Source organism: Zonotrichia leucophrys, chromosome 1A (genome assembly GCF_028769735.1).
Source record: "Zonotrichia leucophrys gambelii isolate GWCS_2022_RI chromosome 1A, RI_Zleu_2.0, whole genome shotgun sequence".
Lineage (NCBI taxonomy): Eukaryota > Metazoa > Chordata > Aves > Passeriformes > Passerellidae > Zonotrichia > Zonotrichia leucophrys.
This window is the reverse complement of record NC_088170.1, coordinates 25456435-25480678: the sequence shown is the minus strand read 5'-3', so window position 1 is coordinate 25480678 and position 24244 is coordinate 25456435. Positions and strand designations below refer to the sequence as shown.

The window sequence follows — 24244 nt, the reverse complement described above, 5'->3', positions numbered from 1 at the left end:
GTGCTTCTCCTGCTGCTGCCCCCTAAGTAGGAGGGACAGAGAGATTTGATTAAAAAAACACCCTATAAAAATGCTGGAAGTGTCTGGGGTATCAGGGAGAGTAGATTAGGATAAGCAGCTTGTGGGGAGTAGCCCAGGTCAGGGACTCTCAGAAGGTTCAGGAGACTCAAGGATGGACAGAGTAGGAGCAAGGGATGCAAGTGAAAAGTGGAATTGGGAGGTAGGAGATATAAATCCAATTAATAGCTAAAGAAAAAGTAGGATACCCTGTATTGAGGGACAAAAAGGCTTCAGGCAGAGGAAGGGATAAAACTCCGCCTCCACGGTCTCAAGTGAATTGTGTAAATATGGAAAGATCAGGATGGGACTCTGGGGAGAAACTAGAAAGAAACATTTGAATAAAAGGAGGCTAGTGCTGCCTTGAGATCCCTGAAAAACAGATTTGGAGTTGCATTGCAAACAGATGTGTATTGATTGGTATGAAAGCCTTGGACACTCTCACTGGGACAACCCAAAAAGAAGGGGTGAGATCAAGGAGTATAAAACATCCCCTATTAGAACCACTTCAAGAGAAAGAAAAGACAGGTTACAGTTGTAGGCAATTCCCTTCTAAGGGGAACAGAAGGATGAATATACTGACCAGCCCTGGGTCAAAGACATCACCAGGAAACCTCCTAGCCTGGCACAGCCCTCAGCCTATTAGCCATTACTGATCTTCCACATACAGGAAATATAGAAATAATTTCTTGAGGAACAAGTGTGAAACCTGACCTGAATAATCAACTTTGACATCAATATTCACAATAAGATTTTAAATTTTTTAATGGCTTCTTTTGATTGCAGGTATTTTTTAACCACATGGTTCCACTGGTGAAGGAAATTATTTGTTGGGCTTGGGAGCCAGAGGCTTATTTGCTGGAAGAAATTAATTTAAAAAAAACTACAGAGCAAAGATTATGTTTGTAACACATTGAGTGATAGAAGGAAAAACTTTTATTTCTCATATACACAAACATAGCTGTTTTAATATCTGTCTTGCTGTTCATCTGTTAACAAGAGCATTCCCAACAATGCAGGATAATGTGCAACAACTTCTCTCTCAGTCCAAATATTCCCCAGGTCTTCAGTGTACAGTTTTGGTTTAGCTAAAATGTCACCTTTTAATTTTTGCACTTGAAATCATAGAAAACATAAAGAAAACAAACGAAATACATAACATGGAGCTTGAGAATAAAACACTTCATCAAATAAATAACATGTCAGGCCTTAGAGTCCACTAACTGTGGAGAATGTTAACAGCACTGGCTATACTAACATTATTTCCACCAGCAGGCAGATTTCTTACAAATATGATCTTTCAGCAATTTCATTAGCCTCACACTCCCACACACGAAATTGAATCTTAAAGGTCATGTTTAATGTGTTCAGTGTTTTCAGGTCATTCTAATTCCAAACCTCAAGCTTATTCTTATAGAATAACTCTATTTACTGAATTTCAACCTTGAATCTTTTATGCTTTAAATACATTTTTATTGGAATATTAAATTTTTATTTTAATGTATTCATATTTTCTATTTTAATGGTATTATTTCCTATTAATTTCTTGGTTTTCTTCAGTCAAGAATTTTTTTTTTACAGACAAAAGAAGTAATTTTAGGAGGAATCCATCACAGTTAGTAACAGAAACTGTTTCTATAAGTAATTAAGTGGTATTTTTAATATACATAGCAATGCATGATTTAAATGTATTAGTAGTAGTATTTATTTTTACAGAAATGTGTTAGGTTTGCATGGCAATGTTTAGGTAGAAGGGGTGTGCAGGGGTGGGTTCTGTGTGAAGCTGCCAGAAGCTTCCCACACATCCAGCAGAACCAATGCCAGTCAGCTCCAAGATGGACCTGCCACTGTCCAAGGCTGAACACTTCATCCACAGTGGCGACACCTCTTGGATAACAGATTTAGGAAAGGGAAAAGCCCTTTGCAACAGCAGCCAGAGAGCAGAGTGGAAATTTGTGAGAGAAATAGCTCTGCAGACACCAAGGTTGGTGAGGATGAAATAGAAGGAAGTGCTACAAGTGCCAGAGCTGAGGTTCCCCTGCAGCCTGCGGCGCAGCCATGGTGAGGCAGCTGTGCCCCTGCAGCCCCTGGAGGGGCAGGGGGACAGAGAAACACCTGCAGCCCATGGAAGGCTAGGGAAACAGAGAAACACCTGCAGCCATGGTGGACCCAGGGAACAGAGAAACACCTGCAGCCCATGGAGGGGCAGGGGAACAGAGAAACACCTGCAGCCCTGGAGGGGCAGGGGAACAGAGAAACACCTGCAGCCATGGAGGGGCAGGGGAACAGAGAAACACCTGCAGGCCCTGGAGGGGCAGGGAACAGAGAAACTAGACTGGCACGCACCATGAGGCGGGACAGGAACCCTGCAGGCCGCCCTCGGCGAGGGAGGGAACAGAGAAACACCTGCAGCCCATGGAAGGCTAGCGGAACAGAGAAACACCTGCAGCCATGGAGGACCCCTCCCTGGAGCAGCTGGATGCCCACAGGAAACTGTGACCCTGTAAGAAGCCAGCACTGAGCAGGCTCCTGGAAGAGGCTTGTGGAGAAAGGGGCCTGTGTTGGAGCAGATCTGCTGGCAGGACTTGTGGCCACTTGAGGAACTTAGGTTGGAAAAATTTGATCCTGAAATACTTCACTCTGTGGGAATGACCAACACTGGGGCAGTTTGTGAGGAACTGCGGCCCATGGAAAGAGTAGGGGAACAGTGTGAGAAGCCTTTACCCTGAGAGAAAGGATCAGCAGGGACAACAGGTCTTGAACTGATGACAACCCAAATTCTCGTTTCTCTGCTCTGTGGTAGGACAAGAGGGAGTGAAAACTGGGAGTCAATTTGAGCCCCAGAAGAAAGAAGGGGTGGGGGAAAGGTGTTTTTCTAATATTTGATTTTCATTCTCATTACCCTACTCTGATCTAATTATTATTAAATTAAACTAATTTCCCAAGAAAAAATGTATTTTGCTAATGGTGGTAATGGATGAGTGCACTCTCTGTGTCTTTATCTTGATGCAGAGCCTTTCATTATGTTTTCTCTTCCCTTCTGTGATGAAGAAGGGAGTGATAGAGAGGCTTTGGTGGACACCTGGAATCCAGGTGGGGTCAACCCAGGACAATGATCTAGAAGACAGTGTCTTCTTCTGCCCTTTCAAATTCTCTCAGCAATTTTCGAATTGATGCCTGCCTGATATTAAGTATTCTGACACCTGAGACTTTAACGATATTTTAGTGCCAAATTCAAAGGAACGAAGGTGATTTTCCCAAACTCAGGTGTTTTGTTGAGAATGGTAAATGTTCATTTTCTATATTTCCCTTGTCTATTTAGGCTGCCTTAGTCACTGGTTCAAGTAAATGAACAAGATACTAGGAGGTAAGGTAAGTGGGACTCACTTTTGGCTTTGACTTGATTACCTATTTGTTTAAATTATGGTGCTTCTATTTATTTATTTTAAATGAATTGATTTAATCTTTTTGATCTTAATTTTTTCAGCATAAGAGTGTGCATCAGAATTTGTTCATTTACTCACAATTCAAATAGTGGGAATGCAGAATAACTGTTATTAAAACCAACCATATTAGATATTAGGTAAATGAATTGCAATTAAATCAGCTTATTGTTTTGTAAGATGATTTGTGAAACAGACTGAAGGGAAGAAAATAGTTAAAGCAAAATGGCAGCCCTCCAAAGTCATATAGCCAAGGGCACAGATTTTTATTGGTTATGGAGAAAATGTAGGAAATGCAGTAAGAAAGTAAGTTGGCTGAAGTCAACAATTTAAACTGGAATGGACATTAAAGATGAGTGCAACAATCTAAAAAGGCAAACTCATAAAACCCCAGCTAATAGAATGATTTACCTGGAAGGGGACACTGGCTGCAGCAAGAAATGGTGTAGAAGGATATTAAGATCAAGAGGAAAACCAAAACAGAAAAAAAATCTCCATTACTTATTGTAAGAGGATAGCTATAAATAGATGATGTTAAGAAGGCTGAACTGTTTAATGTCCCTTTAGCATGAAATAATGTGATAATCACACTGATCCCCTGACAAAGGGAAAGATCCCAACATTTGAGTGTGGAAGAAATATTGATTCAATGGAAGATCTTGGATATGATTTGCGAGTTGGAGTAAAGGACATCGGAGCTGGAATTGGAGTGTTTAACATGGAGGAAAAAAAAGGGTAAAAGGCATTCTAACTACAGTCCTAGAGAGAAGGTGTAGTCAGAGTCTTAGGATGCACAATGAGAGGATAAGGTCCCAAGGGTCAAGAGTTTAAATACGAGAAACTTTACTTGCTGGAAAGGAAAAATGATTCACCACAAGGGGTTGCCCAGGTTCTTTCTACTTTGTTTCTGTTTTCTTGCCCTCACAGAGCTGTGGTGAGATACAGAAATTGCTGAATACTCAGAGCTGATATTGCAGTTACAGAACTAAGCTTAGGGCAATAAAGAACTGCTAAATTATCTGACAAAAATAAAGCCTTCAAGTCTTATTATTGCACATTGTTGTAGTAATAACTTTAACTGTTTGCACTTCTTGGTATTTGAATGTTTTTTGGCTGTGATTATATTGTTATTTTATCCACAACTACAACATCTTTTCTGAAATTACAGTAATTATTGCTATTACTGAGGCATGGAGTGTATAATTATGTCAGGTTTCAGGAGTGCTGTCTGCTGAGGTGCTCCATGACCACTAGAGTGGCCATAAATGGAATCCAACAGCAGGATGTGGGACAACCCAAAGATGTCATCAGGACATGCAGTCAGTCTTGTTCATTCTGCCATGTTAGAGTACTTTGGGGAAGGAAAGAAACCTCAAGATTCCTATTTATATTTTCAGTAAGTTTGCTTTCCTCAGCAAGTGCTGTAATATTTTGCTTCATGTGTTTGACTATGTCTGATATTGTAACTTCTGCTTCTGTCCTACAGGGACCCAATATATGTTGAACAGATTTTTGACTTTTCCAAGGAGCTTCAGCTGAAAATTAAAGTCAAGTTCTCAGTTAGTGTAGAAGTAGTAATGCTGCAGTTTGTGTCTCTGATGATCTTTTAGGTAACCACTGAAGGAATGAGTTCAACTAAATGTAACTTCATATACACAAAACCAGCTCAGCCACTTTTCAGACAGAAATGGCTCAGCAGTACATCAGGGTTCTGCTATCCAGAACAGACTAATTTTATAAAGGTTGTCATTAAAATTGTACAAGTACTATTGTTTTAATCTGTGATTCACTTAAGTGATAAGTAGTCTGATTCATCTGTTCATGTCAATAGAGAAAATTTGCAATGACTTCAAAAAAATTTGGAATAAGCACCAACTCAAGCAAGCCAGAGGCTGACTTTCAGATCTTGGCTGTGTACTTTTAAAACAAAGTAACTTTACTCTAGTTTTCATCTGCAACTGAGTAAGGTTGGCAAAACATGGAAGTGTTTAAATTTTATTGAACCTGTGGACATTCATATCTCTGTATATGACCCTTTCATGTTTCCTTCAAATTGAATTACTCTGAAATTTTCCAAGGTGTCTTAGTGAGCTAAGTAAGAACAGACCTTAAAAACTCTTTCTTCCCTCCATCCCAGCTCTACCTTCTCCCTGCCAGCAGTGCAGGCAGAAGGCAATGGGGGTTATGGTTGGTTCATCACACATTGTTTCTGCTGCTGCTCTGGGAAGAGAGTCTTTCCTCTGCTTCAGCAGGGTTCCCTCCCATGAGAACAGCTCTCAGTGAACTTCTCCAGCCTGAATCCATCTCAGAGACAGCAGTTCTCCATAAACAGCTACAATCTGGGTCACTTTCGGGGTGCAGTCCTTCAGGAGCAGCCCGATCCAGTGTGGGTGCCCCATGGGGTCACACGTCCTACAGAAAGCCTGGTGGATTTCTGTTTAGCTGGGGGTTAGTGTAAGGCAAGGCTGTGCTTCAACCACCAGACACCTTCTCTGAACTGGCTTCAAGTGAAACTTGATGTAATCGTTCTCTCTGAAAATATTGCTCTGTGTAGGGAAACCACACTTGGACAAGGAACACGAAGCATTACAAAGATTGCCCTAAAATTAAAGGTTTGTTTTGAACCCTTGTGTGCCAGAAGTTTGAGTAGAAGTAGTGCAGAAAAAAGGCTACTTTTAGGTTTTACAAACCCAGAAGATTTGGCCTTCACTGTCTAGTCCAGACCCTGACAAATGAAGGATGGCAACGTTAAACGTGTTGATTACTTTCTCAGGGTCTATATTAAAACTGGTAAGGTTTTTTTTTCCTATCCTTGGCCATATTAGAAGGTGGGTTTATAAACTCAGTACTTGGATGTTCATAAACCTTTTCATTCCAGCCCAAAGGTATTAATAATCAATACATTTGTATTTACTCTAAAGAAAACCTACACCTTTGTTCTTGAGACCTTTTCCTCCCAGCTCTTCTCCCTTTGCTCCCCTAGACTAGATATAGAAATCAATCAGGTTTATCTCTCAGCCTTGATGCTGCTAAATTTGAGTGGAAGCCAAAATTTTTTCCATGTGTGTTGTTTGTGCTTTTTCTATGGCAAACTCTCTGTTTATCCTGTTCTGGACCACTTTTACCTTGAATTCACAATCTTTGAACGTTTGGGTTTAAACCTTTCATGAGATTTTTGAACTGAATATCCCTTTTTCTACCTGAATATAGTTTTGGTTTTTTTTTACTGTTACCAAATTTCTATAATGATTCATCAGGGAGTTGCTTTTAATGGCATTAAACAATGAGAACAACTAGGCATCCAAAGATCAAATCAAAGCACTTCTTATCTTTATCTATAGTTTACTATTTTGTAGATTAAACATTTGCAATCTTACTGTGCCTGATGGTGAGCTTACTAAGTGATAGGTAGCAACTAGTTCAAATTTTGGAATGACTTTCAATTATGTGTACTGAAGATAGCCTTGTACATAGCTTAAATCCTTGAGAAAAATGATGAGGAACTTACCTTCAGTACAAAAGAAAAAAAACTTACTTTCAGCCATAAGAAATTCTGTTTGGCACTTTGACTCTAAATTACAACATACTTTTGTAAAGCACTGACTTAATCTTCATTTGATCAATTATGCACCCCAAGGGCAAGACACTGCAGTTAAAATTTATCTCTTTATGCTTGAAAGTACAAATTCTCTGATGCCAAAGATGGGGACAATGTTACTGTGCAGAATGCTTTGGGATTAGGAACGTGGGTCTAAGTGTCATTGGCCAGCTCCTTCAATCATTCATGTTAGTGAGAGAAAGGTCGTGTTGATTCATGCTTTCTTCTGCTTGGCTATTACCATCTAAAGGTGCATTGCAAGGTAGAAGGTGTTTGTATTCACCATATACATTTGTATTCATGCATTTATGTGCATACCCACACATGTTAAAGTTTAAACGGGACTGGTGGGGTTCTGTGAGGATGGAGTAGGAGTTTTGCACATTGTATCTCACCTGCAAATGAAGTGCACTGTCTCAAGGGCTATCTTGTGAACCTTGTTGCCTCTGCTAGGTCATGTTAGACCTGGTTGCTCCCTGCTAATTCTTGCTCTTACGACCCTGTACTGTTTTGTTTTCTCCCATTTCTAGAAGGTTGCTCAGCTAAAGTACTGTATTTATTTTATTCATAACCTTCCCTTACGTAAGTAACCTCCTGTTTCTCTTCTGCAGAGGTAATGATCGATCATTTTCCTTCTCAAAACAGGACCTGTTTCCTGGTGTTTCTTATCAAATCTGCTGAAAACCTTTTTGAGCACAAAGAGTCTTTGTCTGCAAAATGCCCTGAGTGAAATCATTAATAAGAGTAATCAAGCTGAAGATTTATTATATTGTAGGAAGCTTGGCAACTACAGAAACTTAGAGTAGGAAAAGTGAAGTCAGAGAAAAGCTATGTAAAGTCTTCTGGAATGCTAAAAAGTTGTTGGTGAGATTATGGAGTTTTGTATAGCCCTAGATTATAGACTTTACTAGTAAGTCTTTCAATCATTAAAATTTTTCCTTCCGTCTACCTCATTCATATGTTCTTCTTCGTAGTCAGATAGAGAAATGGACAGGAATTCCCTCTTGCTGGAACTCTTTCAGGATCAGACCATAGACCTTCATTTCCCCTCATGCATAAAGAAAATTGCTTCCACCTTTGTGTTGCTCTGGCAGGAGCAAGATGTTGATCACCAACTCCTTCTCTCCCAGCAACAGCTGGATGGTACGGCCTTCAGTGTGTTAAGAGTTGGACCTCTCATGTAAGAGTAAATAACTCCTGGAACTACACCAAAATAAAGAATAAAATGTCCTCCATATATTTTGGATTTGCCAGAAGGCATCCTTTGAGAGGTCATAACAAGAAACTGAAATTACCCACCTGCCACAGCAGTAGTCATGACAAAACATGTTTTAGTAGTGAAGGAATAAATGACGAGGGAACAAAACTCAGAACTGGTGAAATCACACTTCAAAGGAAAACCTGCTGAATGGTGGGAACATGATACCATTTTGTACCATATTAAAATAGTACAAAATTTAATGGCTTCCAAAATACTGGACAGTGATTAATTGACTGGGTGGTGAGGCACCAGTTTGGATGAGCACATTAATCACTGCAGCAGCATGTCTGTCACACACTCCTTTCTGTGCACATCCTTTTTATATCTAGGGATGCAGGACTGCTAGACAACCATTGATAAAATGCCATTGGGGAGGGGGAAACATAACTGAACAACCCATCACTGTCCAGTGACTCTGCTGGGAAAGTTTCTGCCTCAGGATTTGCAGGCATGACTTTTCTCGTCTTGCTGCAGAGAACAGCAAAGCACTTCTGTCTCAACTTTGCTGTCTCTTACCTGCTTCCCCTTTGATGGAGTACTGACCTGGGCCTGTTCTCACAGCAGCAGGCACCAGAGAAGGAGCTGGACAATATCTGCTTTTGGACCGGGAAATCCCATTACCTCTTCTGTGAAATTACTGAGAGATGCTGAAGAGAGGAGGTCAAATAGGTTGTGTTTATAGGTGAGGACTGGGAGACCAGGAGACATATGGGTAGATAGTTGCTTGTGTGGTAAATAAATGCTTACCTATAAGAGATCTGCAGAGAACAGCCTGGAAACTTGTATTTTATCCCCAGAGCTTTTCAGATTTGAAAATTCAGTGATATTAATGGCACTTGTTTTTTTCTTATTTTGAAAGAAAATAATCTTTCATACTATGCATTTGTTCTAGCAATGGAATAGATGTCAGCATGTCTGAGTATCTGTAAATGAACTAATAATGCTAATAATTTATGATTTCAAAAGTCTTAGCATGCTCAGTCTCTATTCCTCTGTTATGCTTTCTGGAAAGGGAATGTGACAATTATTCCCTTAGAGAATCCATTGGTCCATGGTCAGTCAGATCCTCTTCTGGAGGCAAGGGGAGGCTCAGCTGAGGACTGTCAGCTTCTGGCCATAATATGCTAGTATAAGCAATCATGTAAATTAGAAATGTTCTGGATGAGGCAAAAAAAAAATGTTTAGCTTTGTAATCCCATGTAGAATGATTTCTCAGATGGAGCTTTCCTAACTGTGCTTGTGATTTTCAGCACAGAATCCAGATCCCACTTCCCAGATGGGATGACTGAATGGGGTACAGGGAAAATGTGAAAAAATTGAAAGATGAACAAAGGTAAATTAAGTAATTTTTATCCAAATATGGCAGTAATGAAACAGAGTCAGTTGTGCTTTGTGCTTTATATAAGCCATATTTTGCATGCAGGATTTGTCACTGTGATATTTAAGCAGCAGAAGGTTAGAGAAAAAAGGAGAGGAAGGGCCTGCCTTTCTGGCAGTCGTGGGTTACTCCAATTAGCATTTTATCATTTCAAAAGCAATGTACATGCCAGATTGCTAGATTTGGGGATGACTATCCATTGTTTATCATCTCTGATGGAGGGATGGTATCTGGAGGTGATGCCAACAGAGATGCCTCAGATGCAGATCTAGGTTCAGATTCCAGCCTACTCCCAGCCTTGATGCAGCTATGTGCTGAAAGCATGGCTGGAACCACATTAAATTGTGAGACACTCCAGGCTTTCAGCAATCATTTGTTGTGTGATAGTCACAAAACAAACAAATCTGTTTTCACACAAATGCTGCCAGTAGCAGAAAGTAGTAGAAGAGAAATCTGAGACCTCTCTCATGTATTATAGGGGTCCTTCATACTCAAAAAGTTTTCAGTTTCCTTGATGTGTTTGCAGCTGTTAAGTGCAAAATTTTACAGGAGTGGAGTGTGGCTTGATATAGCAGGAATATTTTAAAAAGGCTGGAAAAAGAAGCCATAAAAGTCTTTTGATGGTTCAGCAGGAAACAGGGCATGGGGCCATAACTTCTGATTACACATGAGTTTTTTTAATTTGTTTTCTTGTTTACTGGAAGTTCAATAATGTTCAAAGTTGCATCCAGCTGCAGGATGTTTGGTTTCTCTGTCATGTAAATGTGACTACTATGATGCTTTACCTCTTTCTTTCTTGCTCTACCTCACGTAATCTGCACTCAAATGTTTTTTAGGTCACCCAGCTAAATGGTTATGAAAGCTATAAAGGAGGTGAACAGGCTTTTTATTCCTTACTTGAAATGTTTGCTATTCCCATTTGAAGTCAGATGAAACAGTATTTCATACACATCGGTGAGAATCTGGCTGTGTCTGGGGAACTGAGTGAAAATATTCTTGCTTTAAAAAATCAGCCACAGACATGCCCAATTTTGTTAACATTTGGTCTCTGCAAACAAAAAAATTACTACGCATATAATTTCTTTATAAAAATGCTAATTTGCAAAAAACGGAGATATCACTGTTTCAGATGTATTTTCAGAGAACAGAATAAAAATGAGTAAAATAGTCATAATTTCTATATATATAATGAATTTCAAATATGTAAAAAAATGGAGGCAATGCTTGTCAGCTCTTCAACTGGACTGTTCATCAAACAGTTGTAGATTATATTGTAGAGAAAATGGGAAATAAAACTGAAAAGACTGCATTAAACAAAAAATAGCTGAGTCTAATTTCTGTGGAACATCTCCAGCATCTCTTCATAAAATGTGAATGTAACTACAGTTCTATATTGATCAGATGCAAGATCTGGAGAGGTCAAACCACAAGGCTCATCTCTTTGATATTTGTCTTTTATCATAGCTGACTCTTTCAGATTCTTATCTTCTCTGACAATAAAAAAGAAAGTTCTGTTTAGCAAAGTTTGTAACTGTGTGAAAGTTGCTATTATGGACCAAATATAACGCAACAATACAACATGCTTAACCATTAAAGTACTAGAAACATCACATCACAATAATCATGCAACCTAATTGGCACTTATAAGAGAGTTGATTACTTCAATCCACATTATCCTCATTACAGAAATATGATGTAATGTACAAAGCACTTCAAAATCATCTGAATGGCTCCAATTTTTGAAAAAACTATCACAGTGCTGTTTATCTACTTTAATGTCTGAATGGAAGAAATTGCCGTGATCTCAAACCAGTTTTGATTTTTTTATAGCATGAGAGTGCTGTACACCTCTGTGCTTGAATAGGATTCTTCATATCATATTTGATATGATATCAAACTGAAATCTGATTATCTACTGTTATGTAAAAGAAACATAAAATTTTTGAAAACACTTATAATCACAGAACACAGACTATATTTTGGAAGTATCAGTTTTCCATTTATTTTAGTCATCTATCATATGCTCAGTAAATTCATCTGCCAGTGGAGGAGAGATATTGCAGGTGTAGTGCACAACCACTTGTAGGGGCTGATCAAATATTAAGGGTGGGGAGGTGGTAGAATTTATTTTCTTGTTCATATTTGTCCTGTCCTGACTGAAACTTCCTCATTATGTGTACAGGATATCACTACCTCAGTCACTGCTAGTAGTAAATGAAATATGCTCACACGACTTTCAGAATTATTTTGATGAAATTTTTCCCATAGTCAATTTATTGTCCATTTTCTTCAGAGTTTCCATATTGCCAAGAATACTCACTTTAGATGGATGTTAAGAGTTTTTCTTTCCATTAGAGCATGTACTTGATCTTCTTCTGGGACACCCACACACGTGGGTTCTTTGTTTGCTTCCCTGCTGTTTCCCAGGTGAGTCTCCATAGCATTTAGCAAGTATCTGAGGGTGAATTTTTGTCTTGAATTAGCTCAGTGGGATTTTTCCCTACTAATCCTGAAACGTATGTTTACACCTTAAATGAGCTGGACCAGAGCCCGGGTCCATGCTGTGCCAGGTGTGCTGCAATGTGTCACTCACACTGCTGTGCCCCAGGAAGATTGGTGACAAGCCTTTGCAGGTGTTCACACTGGGATTCTGCAGGCCCTGGTTTGTTTTGTCACTGTTCTGATGTTCTTACTCCCTCGATGTATTCCTCACACACTGCTGCAGTTGCTGCAATGAACAATTTGCTGACTGAGCTCAAAAATCACTCTGTTCTGGGGGTGGACTGAAGCGAGGTACTGAAAAATTTTGTCACTCACCGAGCTGGGGATGTGGCCTGGAAGCGACAGCAAGGGATTATGTTATATTGCCTTTGCTTTATTTTTCTCAGTGGTTCCTAGGAACTCCCCAGTCAGTGTTGCCAGACTTTTTAACAATTAGTAACGTGTTTGATCCTGTTATACCCTGAACAGCTGTAGGCAGGCTAATTTTCAGCTGCCTGCTAACAATACCCCAGGTCTCACAGGCTGGAGCAGGTTCCAGGCTGCATGCTGGAGCTTGGCAATAGCTGAACTACCCCACTGCAATCTGCTCAGGCTCACTAGCTGGAGCAGGCATTTTGCTGTCATTCTCACACAAAATATAGCGTTTGAACTGCCACTTCAAGTATCCCAATACACATTTTAATTCTTCCAAATGCAATATCATTCAGCTAGGAGCAAAACATAGTGCTTATTGTAACAGGAGGAGGAGTTGCATCCAGGAAAGTTGCTAGTCAAGAGAATTTAGACACTATGCTAGGAAAATAACCGGCTCTGAAGTGACACTTTGAAGGCTAAAATAATGCTTAAGAACTGTCAAGAAAAATAGAGAAGCATTGCAATGTCTGAAAATACCTTTAGAGATACCATTATCAGAATGCTATGTTGGAGACTGTTTTCATTCTTTAAAAAGCTGCTGAAAAATTGATGAAAGAAAAGAAAAAAATGACAAGGGTTTTGAACATTGAAAAACACCTTGTTCTGACTTGGTGTTTCTTGTTTATCCAAGAAAAGTTAAGAGATGATAAAAAAAAATCTTATACTGGGAAAAGATTTTTAACTGCTGAGAGTACGGAGAGACAATCAATCTAAAGGTCACAGGTTCAAGTTCTTTATATTCACAGCAGAAAGAAAGTTAAATATTGAGCAAAAGAATGGAAAACTGTGGTGAAATCTAAAATTGTGGAAATTAAGAATCAAAATTCCCATCTAATAAACATGCTTAGTTCAAGGCAAAGCATTTAAGAATCAGACAATCAGTTGATAGAATTATGCAGTTGGTGTTAATGAAATATTCATAAATGCTTTATAAAAGATGCGTGGTTCAAGAGCAGGAAGGCCCCAGAGAACTGCAGAAAAGTCATCCTTTTCCACTGATTTCCACAAGGCTGTGCCTTCAGTTGCCTTCAGCTAAAGCAGCCAGAGTATCAGATTAGCTTTGCCACCTTCTATTCTAAGAACACAGACCAATCAATTTATTTCTGGCAGTGACACAGATTCACCATTTGACTATGTTTTTTACATGAACATGAAATACTAGTTAGACTGTGAACTGCAATATCTCACAGTTGATGGAGATAGGGATCATCTGTCAGGATACATAAACTCTGACATGCAATACCATAGTCCAAAGACAAAACCAAAGTTTTGTCCAGAACCACACTTGAAATCACCAATTAAATTGAAAAACTATGAAGATTGAAAGCATTATAGAGAATACAGTCTAACTCTTGAAAAGGATTAGAAGGAGGGAGTGCTGGTATCAACAACACAAGCATGTGATCTAGTTTTGTTTCTACAGTGGGACACCAGATTCAGGAAGTTTTTCCTATAGAGAGATTTACTCTAGGAACTGTTCAAAGGCATGTGCTGGGTTTGTTTTTTTTCACACTGGGGGTTGATAAGCAGAGCTCAGTTTTTATACAAAGCTTAAGTTAACAGGCTTTTTGAAGTAAACAGCACTTTATCTAATACCTCTGAAAAATATTAAATTCCCTGCCTCAATATACCTAGATATCTTGTGGTGATTTGGACTGTCATAATACTGTCAATCTTTGAAATATTACCTGCATATATTAAACAAGAACAGAATAAAAAAAAATCTACTAGTTCTTTATAGCTGCATTATTGCAAAGGTTCTTGGCAAAATGATCCCAAGCAATTTTATGTTCATATGTGCTCAGCAAAATCTAAAAATATGTCTATTAACACTGTCAAATAGATTTCTTTGCAAACGGGAATGTTAAACAATATGTTGGCTATTAAGTGTGTTGTGTGAAATCAATCAAAGGGCAAAGAAATAGCTGCTTCATTGTTAGAAAACTTTTGAAATGTTTTTTCTGAAAAATGCCAAAAAGAATTGCAGTGTGACAGTGATTGGGATGGGTTGTGCTAGAGGCAGAACTAGAGCTTCTACTAGTAACAAATATTGGAGATCTGAACATTAAATGAACATCTAACAAGATTTCATAGTAGAACTTCAGGTCTGAGATCTCTCTCTTCATAGAGAAAGAAGAATAAAAATATTTTTCTTGCGGAACTACTTGCATCACCTTCCAGACACTGCAGTCAAATTTCACTTAAACTGCAAAATATCTGAATAAATTCTAAACTTTTTGTAATTATGACTGGTTCATGGAGGGAGGATGACATAGCAGGTGCTGGCAAACTATTCACTGAAGGGTAAATGCTGAAAAAGAGACAAAAATACTCGCTGGCAAATTTCTCTGCAGTATTTGATATGGATGAGCCTGGTCTGCCCAGCATATGGATGCACAGTTTGGGGCAGAAGGCTAAGTTACTAATAAGTTACTACTCAAAGTAAATAAGAATTACAGTTTGGTAATAAAAAACCAATCAACTCTTGATGAGTAGTAAAAGGAATTCAAAGTTCTTAACCCAAAGTACACATGAACTTCCCATTTGTGCTAACCCTGGGAATTATCAAAGCAGATCTGGCTTTGATAGTTTGAATACTATTGACACTGACGTGCTGAAACAGCAACTTAGGGTCTTTCTTGCTGGGAAATCCTGTGCTGTAAAATCATAAATAAATTCCCGTATTTTTACAAAGAATATAATCCAGAGGACGACATATCACAATGCAAACCAGTCCAATTACTAAACAGGTGACCAAAGCCAAAGGTCCCTGAAATAGGGACAAAGCAATGCTGCTAAATTCAAGACATTTATCAAACTGTCTCACAGAAGTACTGTTAATCTAAACGTGTCCGGTTTAAAGCGCTGGTAATTTATTTGGCTGTTTCATCACTTGTGAAGTTTGTGCCATTAGTATTTAATCATTTTAGATTCATAATCATCCTCCCTTCCTGCAATATACCTCAAGGACAATAAAGTCCTGCAGTTTTGTCTTTGTGTTTCCTTTTCCCCTGCAGTATCGACTGGTGAAGAAGATACTGCGTACTGCTCTCTGCAAGGCTGTAACTTTCAGCATTGTGAAGGCATTTTCACTCAGAAAGGCTGACTTGTTTTTAGTTATCCATCATCATATTTTCATTGTCGTTTCTTTATTTTTCTCCTTTGGATCTCTCTAAATGGATGGTGGGAGTGATGTCCCAATTCAAGTCAAAGGTTCATAAGATAATGCATATATGAGTATTAAATATTTCAGATTCTCTGGAATGCTTTATGCTGATTCTTTGAAATGTCAGTGCAGATTTAATCTTGTGTTGTTTTGGAACAGAGGTGTTTGCATGTAAGTTGGTATTGACCTCAGGAAAAAAAATACCAGTTTGCTAGGTTGCAGAGAGGCAGAGAGGAAAAATAGACAAGTTCCTAGAAAATGTCTGGGAACATTTCCTGAGCCATTCCCAAATGTTTGGCCTATTGGTACTGAGAGTTTGACTATCCTACAGGAAAGGACAAATTATTTTTTATAGAGTAAGCCACAGGCACAGGTTGAAGATGAGAGGATGTAGAATCCTTTGTTCCCCAGAACTCCCAGAGGGCTGCCTGCAGAATGGAGAAGGAAAATCAAAGACAGACCCTATTTTGCAAGACACTCCACCTTTGTCAACACATATAAAGATGTTGATTTTGAGAATACTCATGTGACATTTTCAATTCCCTCCTGCAGCAAAAACTTATTTCTTAGGAAATAAAAGACAAAAACTAGAGGGAAACCTAGTGGAATGGAAGTCCATTTGAGAATATGTTGCCTGGATGCCAAGACATCAACGGAAGGACTGTGCAGAGAGAAGCAGTTTCCATAAGTAATTCAGGCCACAAATGATAGAAGATTTATCTCACCAGGGTCACATGTTCAAAGCTTGCAAACACAACTGAAAAGTTTAATATGAACTTTAATTTTGGGATGTTTGAGTCAATATACTCTAAATTGCATCTTGTTCCACATATGGTTCTTGGTAACAGAGTGGACTTAAACAACTTTTTCCTTGGTCCCTATTGAAAATAAAGACTTAAGGGAAAAACACAGTTATTAAAAGTGACTCACTGACATTGTATTAGCCTTACATGAGTGTCAGACACGGTGTTGAGAATCAACTGGTAAAACTTCTAATGTACATTTTTAGGATAGTCTTACGTAGCATACTTTTAAAGAAACATTGAAATTTTGTTTCCCTAAAATAACACAGTTGTTAGGGAAAGGGTGCATCCTATCAGAAATTGGGAGTGGAAACAGAAGAAATGCAGACAACTGCTGTTACCAAAAAAGAGGAGGAGGCATATAAGTGTTATCAGGTGCCAGATAAGTTCTTATCTGTTGTTTTAAGATACCTGTAAGTATTTTTCATCTGTTCAAACCTTTAACCCCTCATTCAAGGAAAAAATCTCAAGTTTCACAAATTTCAGAATGCTGATGTAAAAATTAACCTACTTTTTTCTTTTTTTTCTTTTTTTTTTTTTTTTTTAGTTTTTTTTTTTAATCGGCTTTTAGCTATTGTTTTAGTCAGAGCAGGTAAACCACATCTCTGCACTGTGGACACAAGAAATTAATTTGGCAGTGAAAATAGCTTGAAAAACACCTATTTCTTATTCTCTGGGTAGTCTCCTTTGCTGAATAAATTCCTAGAAGTGTGGAGAAGACAGAGTCCCAGTTTTCACTCTGTATTGCTCAGGTTGAAAAATATTTACATAATACTGTCATTTTGTTGTGCCTGTTTATAATGATTGAAAATGCCCAATTCAGATAATTTCATTTTGTGCAGTGATTAAAATATGTAAGCTTTGTAAATCATATCTGATAGATGTTTCTTCTACTAAGAAAAACACAATTAATTTCAGCCTACTTTTCAGGGCATTTTTATGTCCAGATGTATAAAGGTGTTTAGAAATAGCTATGATAATTAAGGACTTTTGAAAATGCACAGCTGCCCTACTTCTGTTGGAAAACATCACAAAAAGAGCTGTGGAAGAGTTCAAACAGTATAATAACTAATGCGTTTCCATTGTTGGATATATTATCACTTATTTTCTGCTTTTTAGTGAGTGAACCTTCCTTATTTGTAAAATAAAATCTTGATGTATCTATCTGGATTTTTAAAGATGTCTTCTATATGCTGCTCAATACGCAGGCAGCTTACACAATTTGCATGTTTCTATTTGAGGTGGTCAAATCCTTTTCTGAGATCTGGCCCAAAGGTACAGGTCATCTGACCCATCTTGATATGACCAAGCATGAAACAAACCCATTTTTAGTTTCAGCATGATGCCAACAACAGCAGAAATTTAGTCTCAGAAACTGCAGTTGACCCTCAGAAATGCCATGCTTTCAATTGAATTGATAGGGAGTCTGGAATCACTAGACTTCATACAGACACTTAAGGATCCTGAATTTAATTTCTTTATGCATATCTAGGGATCTAGGCACCTTTATAAAGTGCTTTGTGGTGGGAATACACAGAAGGATATGTTGGGCTGATTTCCTACACTATGCCCCAAGGGGGAGCAAGGATCTGACTCTTAGTCTCTTGACAGCTTGAAATGTTAAATTTTGGCACATAAAATTTAAGATGTGTGACCTACAATGTAGTACAGTTCGCAAGACATGTTGTGTGCCATAGACACAATTACGCATTAATTAATCTTCTTTCTAATGTAAAAACAAATTTGTGTGTAAACAAATTCTTCCTGCCTCAGAATGCACACATCTGAATGAATGCTTGCAGAACATTTGAGATGACAGATCGGATTACTCTTAATCAATCCTCATTCATCACAATCATTTGATTGTATAAAATCACTCTCATTCATCCTACAATGTTTCTGAAAGGAAGCAGTGCTTAAAGTGATGCATAACAATCTCAGTAAAATTCATAACTGATTATTAGCCTGTGTCAATACATCAGGGGTTTCATTTGCCTCTTCATTTTCAACAGGGTTTTTAAACCAAATTATATTTTAACTACATCATGACAATATGTGGTATCAATATATACATTTTGTATATATTTTTTTGCTGAAGTAATCTTGATTTCTAAATGTAAGTTACATATTTTTTCCTTCTTTTTAGATGTTCTTGACACCTCCTCTGATAAAATTAAGTGCATTTTGATTTTCATTTACGTACTTACTCTGTTTTATGACAGAATAACATTTGGCCCTAAATTCTTAGGAGCAGTCCTCTGTCTCTCATTGAAAGTGTTTCTTAAAGGATGAAATTTGGGATTTCAGGGAAAACTTAGATATTCTATTAGTTAGGAAAATATCTTGTATCAGTGTCTGTACTACAAGAAGTCTAATGTGTATGAAATACCCATGTCCTTTTTGCAGTAAACTATGCAGCCCTTGTCCGACATTGAACCAAGTACTTTACATCTTTTTTCATTAGAGTGGTTTGTACACTGTTCTTTTCACCATGGTTTTGGAACAGCTGCCAGTAAGACACTAAAAAAGTAATTATACATCTGTTTCTCATCCTTTGAGGAGCAAGGAGTGTTTGAGTGGAGCTTCTGCTTTGAAATTTTATATGCATATTTCTATAGGCTGAAATTAGAAGGGATAAAGTCAAAGAAGACGTGACTTGTGCTGATAGCAAAGTTGTAAAGTTTGCCCCTGAGAGTACATTTCCCCATCTCAAACTCTCATTGAGAAAGTTGCTTAGCTTGAGTATGAGTTTATCAACATTATTGTAAAAAGTTTAGCTGTATTGAGGAATGTCATTGTGGAGGTTAGTCTCTTTCAGATGCTGAAGAAATACTGTGTGTTTTGATGCTTTAAATATGAGAATTAGGAGCTTTCATTTTTATTAACAATTAAATAATAACCAAGTGTGAGAATGGAATGATGGGTTCTGATTTTTTTAGATTTGTTCCAGCTTGGCTTTGTATGGATACATCAATTGGGCCACAGAAAATCCTGTTTGTACCCTTGTTATCATAAAAACTGGTTTTTGTTTTGTTTTGTTTTAAAATGTTACTTCTAGTGCATGGCTCAGCTATCTGTCTTTGCCAGACACGGACAACTACACGTGGACTGTATGCTTTCCAAAGATCTAAAGATCTGTCTTCTCACCTTACAGGAATTTACTAAATGATTTGTATCAGAGCAAACCCAGGATTCACCCATGACTGAGTAAAATGTTTTTTTACACTACTTCCCTTTTAGTGAGAGGATACTCTGCTTAGCACCCCAGTGCACTTGGATTTTTTCCTCAATCCAGCTTGTTTTTTGCTTGGAGAGGAACCATTCCATTTTGAGCAGTGGTGTGGATAAAGGTGCAGCAAATGTGCCTGGTGGGAAGTGCTGCGTCTTGAAGGAACCAAGGGAACAGATGGAGACACCAATAGATACTGCAGAGGCTCCCCTAGCTAAGGAAATATGTCACTGAGTACAATTTATCTCTCACCAGACTGGGGCAGTCTAGAAAAGCAACACAAGAACAGTAGAAAGATTTACTTTTTGTGCCATTTTGAGAGATATTATGGGAAGCACAGGACAGTAAAAATTCAAAGAAGAGATTGAGAACAAGTATTTGGTTGAGGGGGAAACTATCTATTGCTACTACTATAGCAGTTCCAGCTCTGCAGTCTGGCTTAAGTGTACATAATTCTAGATGGCTCTTAGGTAGTTTTACAAGGACAAAACATGTCTGAATTTGTTGTACTTGTCTAGAGAAACTTGAAATTACGTGAAAATCAGAGTGGCAACACAAGAAAACAAAGTGCTTTCCATCCATCTTTTATTTTACCTCTGTGGGTTGTCAGTTCTCTACAGAAATCTTTGACATAACTGCATAGTAATTAACACAAACATATTCCCATTTCAGGTGAGCTCCATTGCTTCTGTTATTTTCCTTCCATGTGAGTGTCAGATGTTGCTGAGGTAAGAAACAAACTCTGTCACTTCTTTGCAGATTATTGAGCTCTGTTCAGAGCCTTTATGTTGCTAATTTCCTTAACTCTTCCCTCTCTGACAACATTTGACTGCTTAGAAAATTTTATTCTATTACAGCAGATTTATATTTGGAAATTAAAATATTGCTTCACTTACAAGACATGGCTTGGGTCTGGTAAATCTGAATGGACAAAGATACCAGTTTCAATCTGTATGTCATGATTGGTAGAGAAACAAAAGCAAATAATTTTATCATTGTCTGTGTTTTGATGAAAACAGCTGGTGTCATAGAGCAGTGAAATCAGGTAGACCTCCCTCAGGAGAGAAGTTTGGACATGTGCTAAGTGTTAAATGAGCATCAGCTCTGAAGGAGGCCAATTCAGCCATATATTGTTAGGCACAGTCCTGCTCAGAGCTGTGAAGGGAAGTGACAGCTGATCCACAAGGTTGCCAGGGACAGCCCTGGAGCAGATGCTTGGTCTGGCTGGGCTCAGCACCAGGAACAAAGTCCTGAGTGCCCAGAGGACCAGGGAAAGCCAGCATGAAAGTCCCAAGCTTCCTTTTGACTGGTGCCTTGAGTGTATTCTGAAGATGTAGTATTTATTAACACTCTGTCTTAAATCATCAACTTTTCTGTTTAGAAATTGCAGTGAAAAGAGTAATTTTGAAATTCCAGTGACCTATCTGTGCATAAGTAAAAGCTGGCTTGAGCTGCAGTGATCTCACCCCTACTTCTTTTGTAAATCTTTTAAAAACCACTCTTGACAGTCTGTGCAATGGTCTCCTGTGCTGCTCCACACACCACCACTTTCTCATTAACTAAAAAGACCAAATGTGGGGGATCACTGTCTTGCTTTTCCTTTTGTTGATGATGGTTTCAAAGTTCTATGTTGTATCACAGTCAGACTTTTCACACTGTTAACACTTTGTTATTCCTTGTGGTGCTGTGTTTGTCAACAGCTCAGGCAGTAGAGGGAAGCTGTAATAGTGATTTTTGGCAGAACAAACATAACTGAACTGCTAGAGATGTTTTCTATTGTCTTGTGGTTGCAATTATTTGCTGTGGTCCTTTCATATTGTTTTTAGCACCCTAGTGTCTGATTAAATGTTTTGGTTTTTTTCCTGAGAATTTCTCTTAGTCTCTTTTCCATTTTTTACATTTGCAGTCACAATAATTCTCTCACATTTTTCATTATTTCTCCTCTTTCAAGAGATAGCATGTATTTGTGAAGATAATCAACTGTGATAATTATTGGTTTCTGTTACTTTAAATATGCTAGCATAGTTCTCTACTCAGACATAAGATTGATTCATAAAACTTTGAGCACATCCATTTTAAGGAGGAAATATAGAGTTTGCTGCTTGTGTGTACATATTTTACTCTTCTAAAAAAATTATAATGAACTGGGGGATCTTTCTCTCTTAGAGTGGCTTCTGATATTAGTTTTAATTTAACATAATGTCCAGATACTTCATGGTACCCTACTCCAGCTGATGGCATCCTTCAGTACAAAAAACAAAACAAAACAAAACAAAACCCTCTCTTGAGAAACAAACAACCCCAACAGCTGCATTCTATAGCATTTTATAGCTCTTATGCACAGCAAAATACTAAGAGGTATTTTGGTTTTCACACCTCACAGTTGCTGAGTTTTATAAATGGGATGGTCAAAAGAAGAGCAGCTATAAAAATCAATCAGTTCAAAATACCTCACTGTCATCCTGACTTGTCACTAGCTGCTAAGTGCTTGGCCTTTTCCTCTAGGGCCTTGAGGCCCAAATATAAGTAGCAGGTGAAGTGCTGAATTCTAGAAGGTGCTGTGAGAACACAAAAGCGGTACCAAAAGAAAAACATAAAAAGTACAGGAAGACAAAGATATGTGTAAGAATTTCCATTCCCTACTATCAGGGTATATGGGTAAATATTAATGAGCATAGAAAAAATGGCAATTACTCTGTCCCTTTGTGTGGCAGGTATCTTGTTGGGAGACATGACCCCTTCCCAGATCATGGGAAAGAAGGCAAGCAGACCAAGGATACTTTAACAGCCATGCAGAAATCTTCTAGGACAGCTGAACAGTCGTGCCAGAATTCCTCAGCAGAGACACTGGAATTTTATCTCTGCAGTAGCCCTCAGCCTGAGGAGCTGAAATTTTATGCAGAAGTAAATGAAGAGTATGAAGTGAAAGGGCACCATGAGAGTTATGCAGCTCCCAAGCAGGGATCCACACTGAAGCCACAGTAAAACCATCCTCCATGCACGTGGTGGCTAGAGCAACTCCTGAAGGGAAGCAGAATTTTTTAGGATCTTTTTGTATGAAGTGGGGAAGTCACTTTACACTGAATTGTCACCTGTTCCTGCTGCCACGACTACTGCATGTCTTCTACACTAATGTGGGCTGTTCTCATCATAAGAGGGGTGGGTTAAGGCTTCATTCATATCCATCTAAATAAATAGATCTGCCATTTTTATCAGCTTCTGTTGATCAGCCTCCCTCCCTCTGCCTTGTCTTCTTTTCATGAGTGATTTTGTTGGCTGAAATAAATCAACATGCTTCTCAAATCTAGTCCTCCACATTTAGCATAGCCATTTCACATAGACTTAATGCAGAGGTTTCACCCAATTTATGCTGCAGTGCTCACCAGATATTGCAAGCTGCAAAATCTCCCTGGATTTGCTGTGATTTTAAAACCAAACCAAAAGCAAAAGTGAGGAGTTAGCCTGCACACTTTCCCACTTTCCTACCAATGGATATGCTGTAGATAGTCTGCTTGACTTCATGAAATGCTGATCAGCAAGGGCTTTTGATGGAGTTTTGGGAAAGGGCCATGATTCACTAAAAATCCCCATCAGAAGGCCCACACTATAGCTTCAGCCTTGCGGCACAGGTTCAGCAGGAAACGTTCTTGTAAGCAGGGCTTTGTTAAATCCAGATATCAGAAGCCATAGCACTGTAACTCAGCATTGCTCAGAAACCAGAAAACTGAGAAATCTATCTAATACCTACCTCAAAATAGGGATCATAATAGAGGTATGACATGATTCTCTCTCCAGCACTGCAGGAGAGGAAAATAAAAGCAATCAATGCCGGCATATAATGTGAACAGGGCTGTAACATCACTTGGTGCATCTAGAGAGTTTTTCAAAATCTGTCATATTCCAGATAAGCACATTATAGGCTGCAAGTGCTTTATTTCAAGCATTGTTAGACTAACAACCAAAAGCATCTGCAACATAGGCCCAAGAGGAAATAGCCTGTGCAAAATATATAACTAATATATATATATGTGTGTATATATATAAATTATATATATAAAAATTAATGATATAATATATAACTTAGAAGAACTGAGAAAATGACACCAGCAATTAGGCTAAAAGTGTAATAAAAACCAAAGTTCATCATTGAGAGGTTTTCCAGTCTTCAAAAAGCTCATTCTGATACTGTTCATGGATGGATACAGCATAGATTGTTTCTAGTTTGCAGCTTTTAGATAGGGTTCCTATCAATAAATGACAAAAAAGAGATAAATGATGAAAGTCAGAAGTTAGGAGTAAGTCTTTATTAAGCAGCACCACAGATTATGTGAGAGAGAAAAAAAAAGATAAAAAGGGAAGAATGATCGGTATTATTATATAGTCAATTGACTGC

At 38.3% G+C, this 24244-nt stretch overlaps 1 long non-coding RNA gene across 1 annotated transcript; it reads left to right on the top strand.

The window, feature by feature from the left end:
• The first annotated feature begins 2563 nt into the window (after positions 1-2563).
• Positions 2564-6124, top strand: LOC135457023 (uncharacterized). Its single transcript, XR_010442644.1, has 4 exons — positions 2564-2665; positions 3380-3429; positions 4713-4896; positions 4987-6124. It is a non-coding gene; the product is annotated as an uncharacterized LOC135457023 (long non-coding RNA).
• Positions 6125-24244: the final 18120 nt, after the last annotated feature.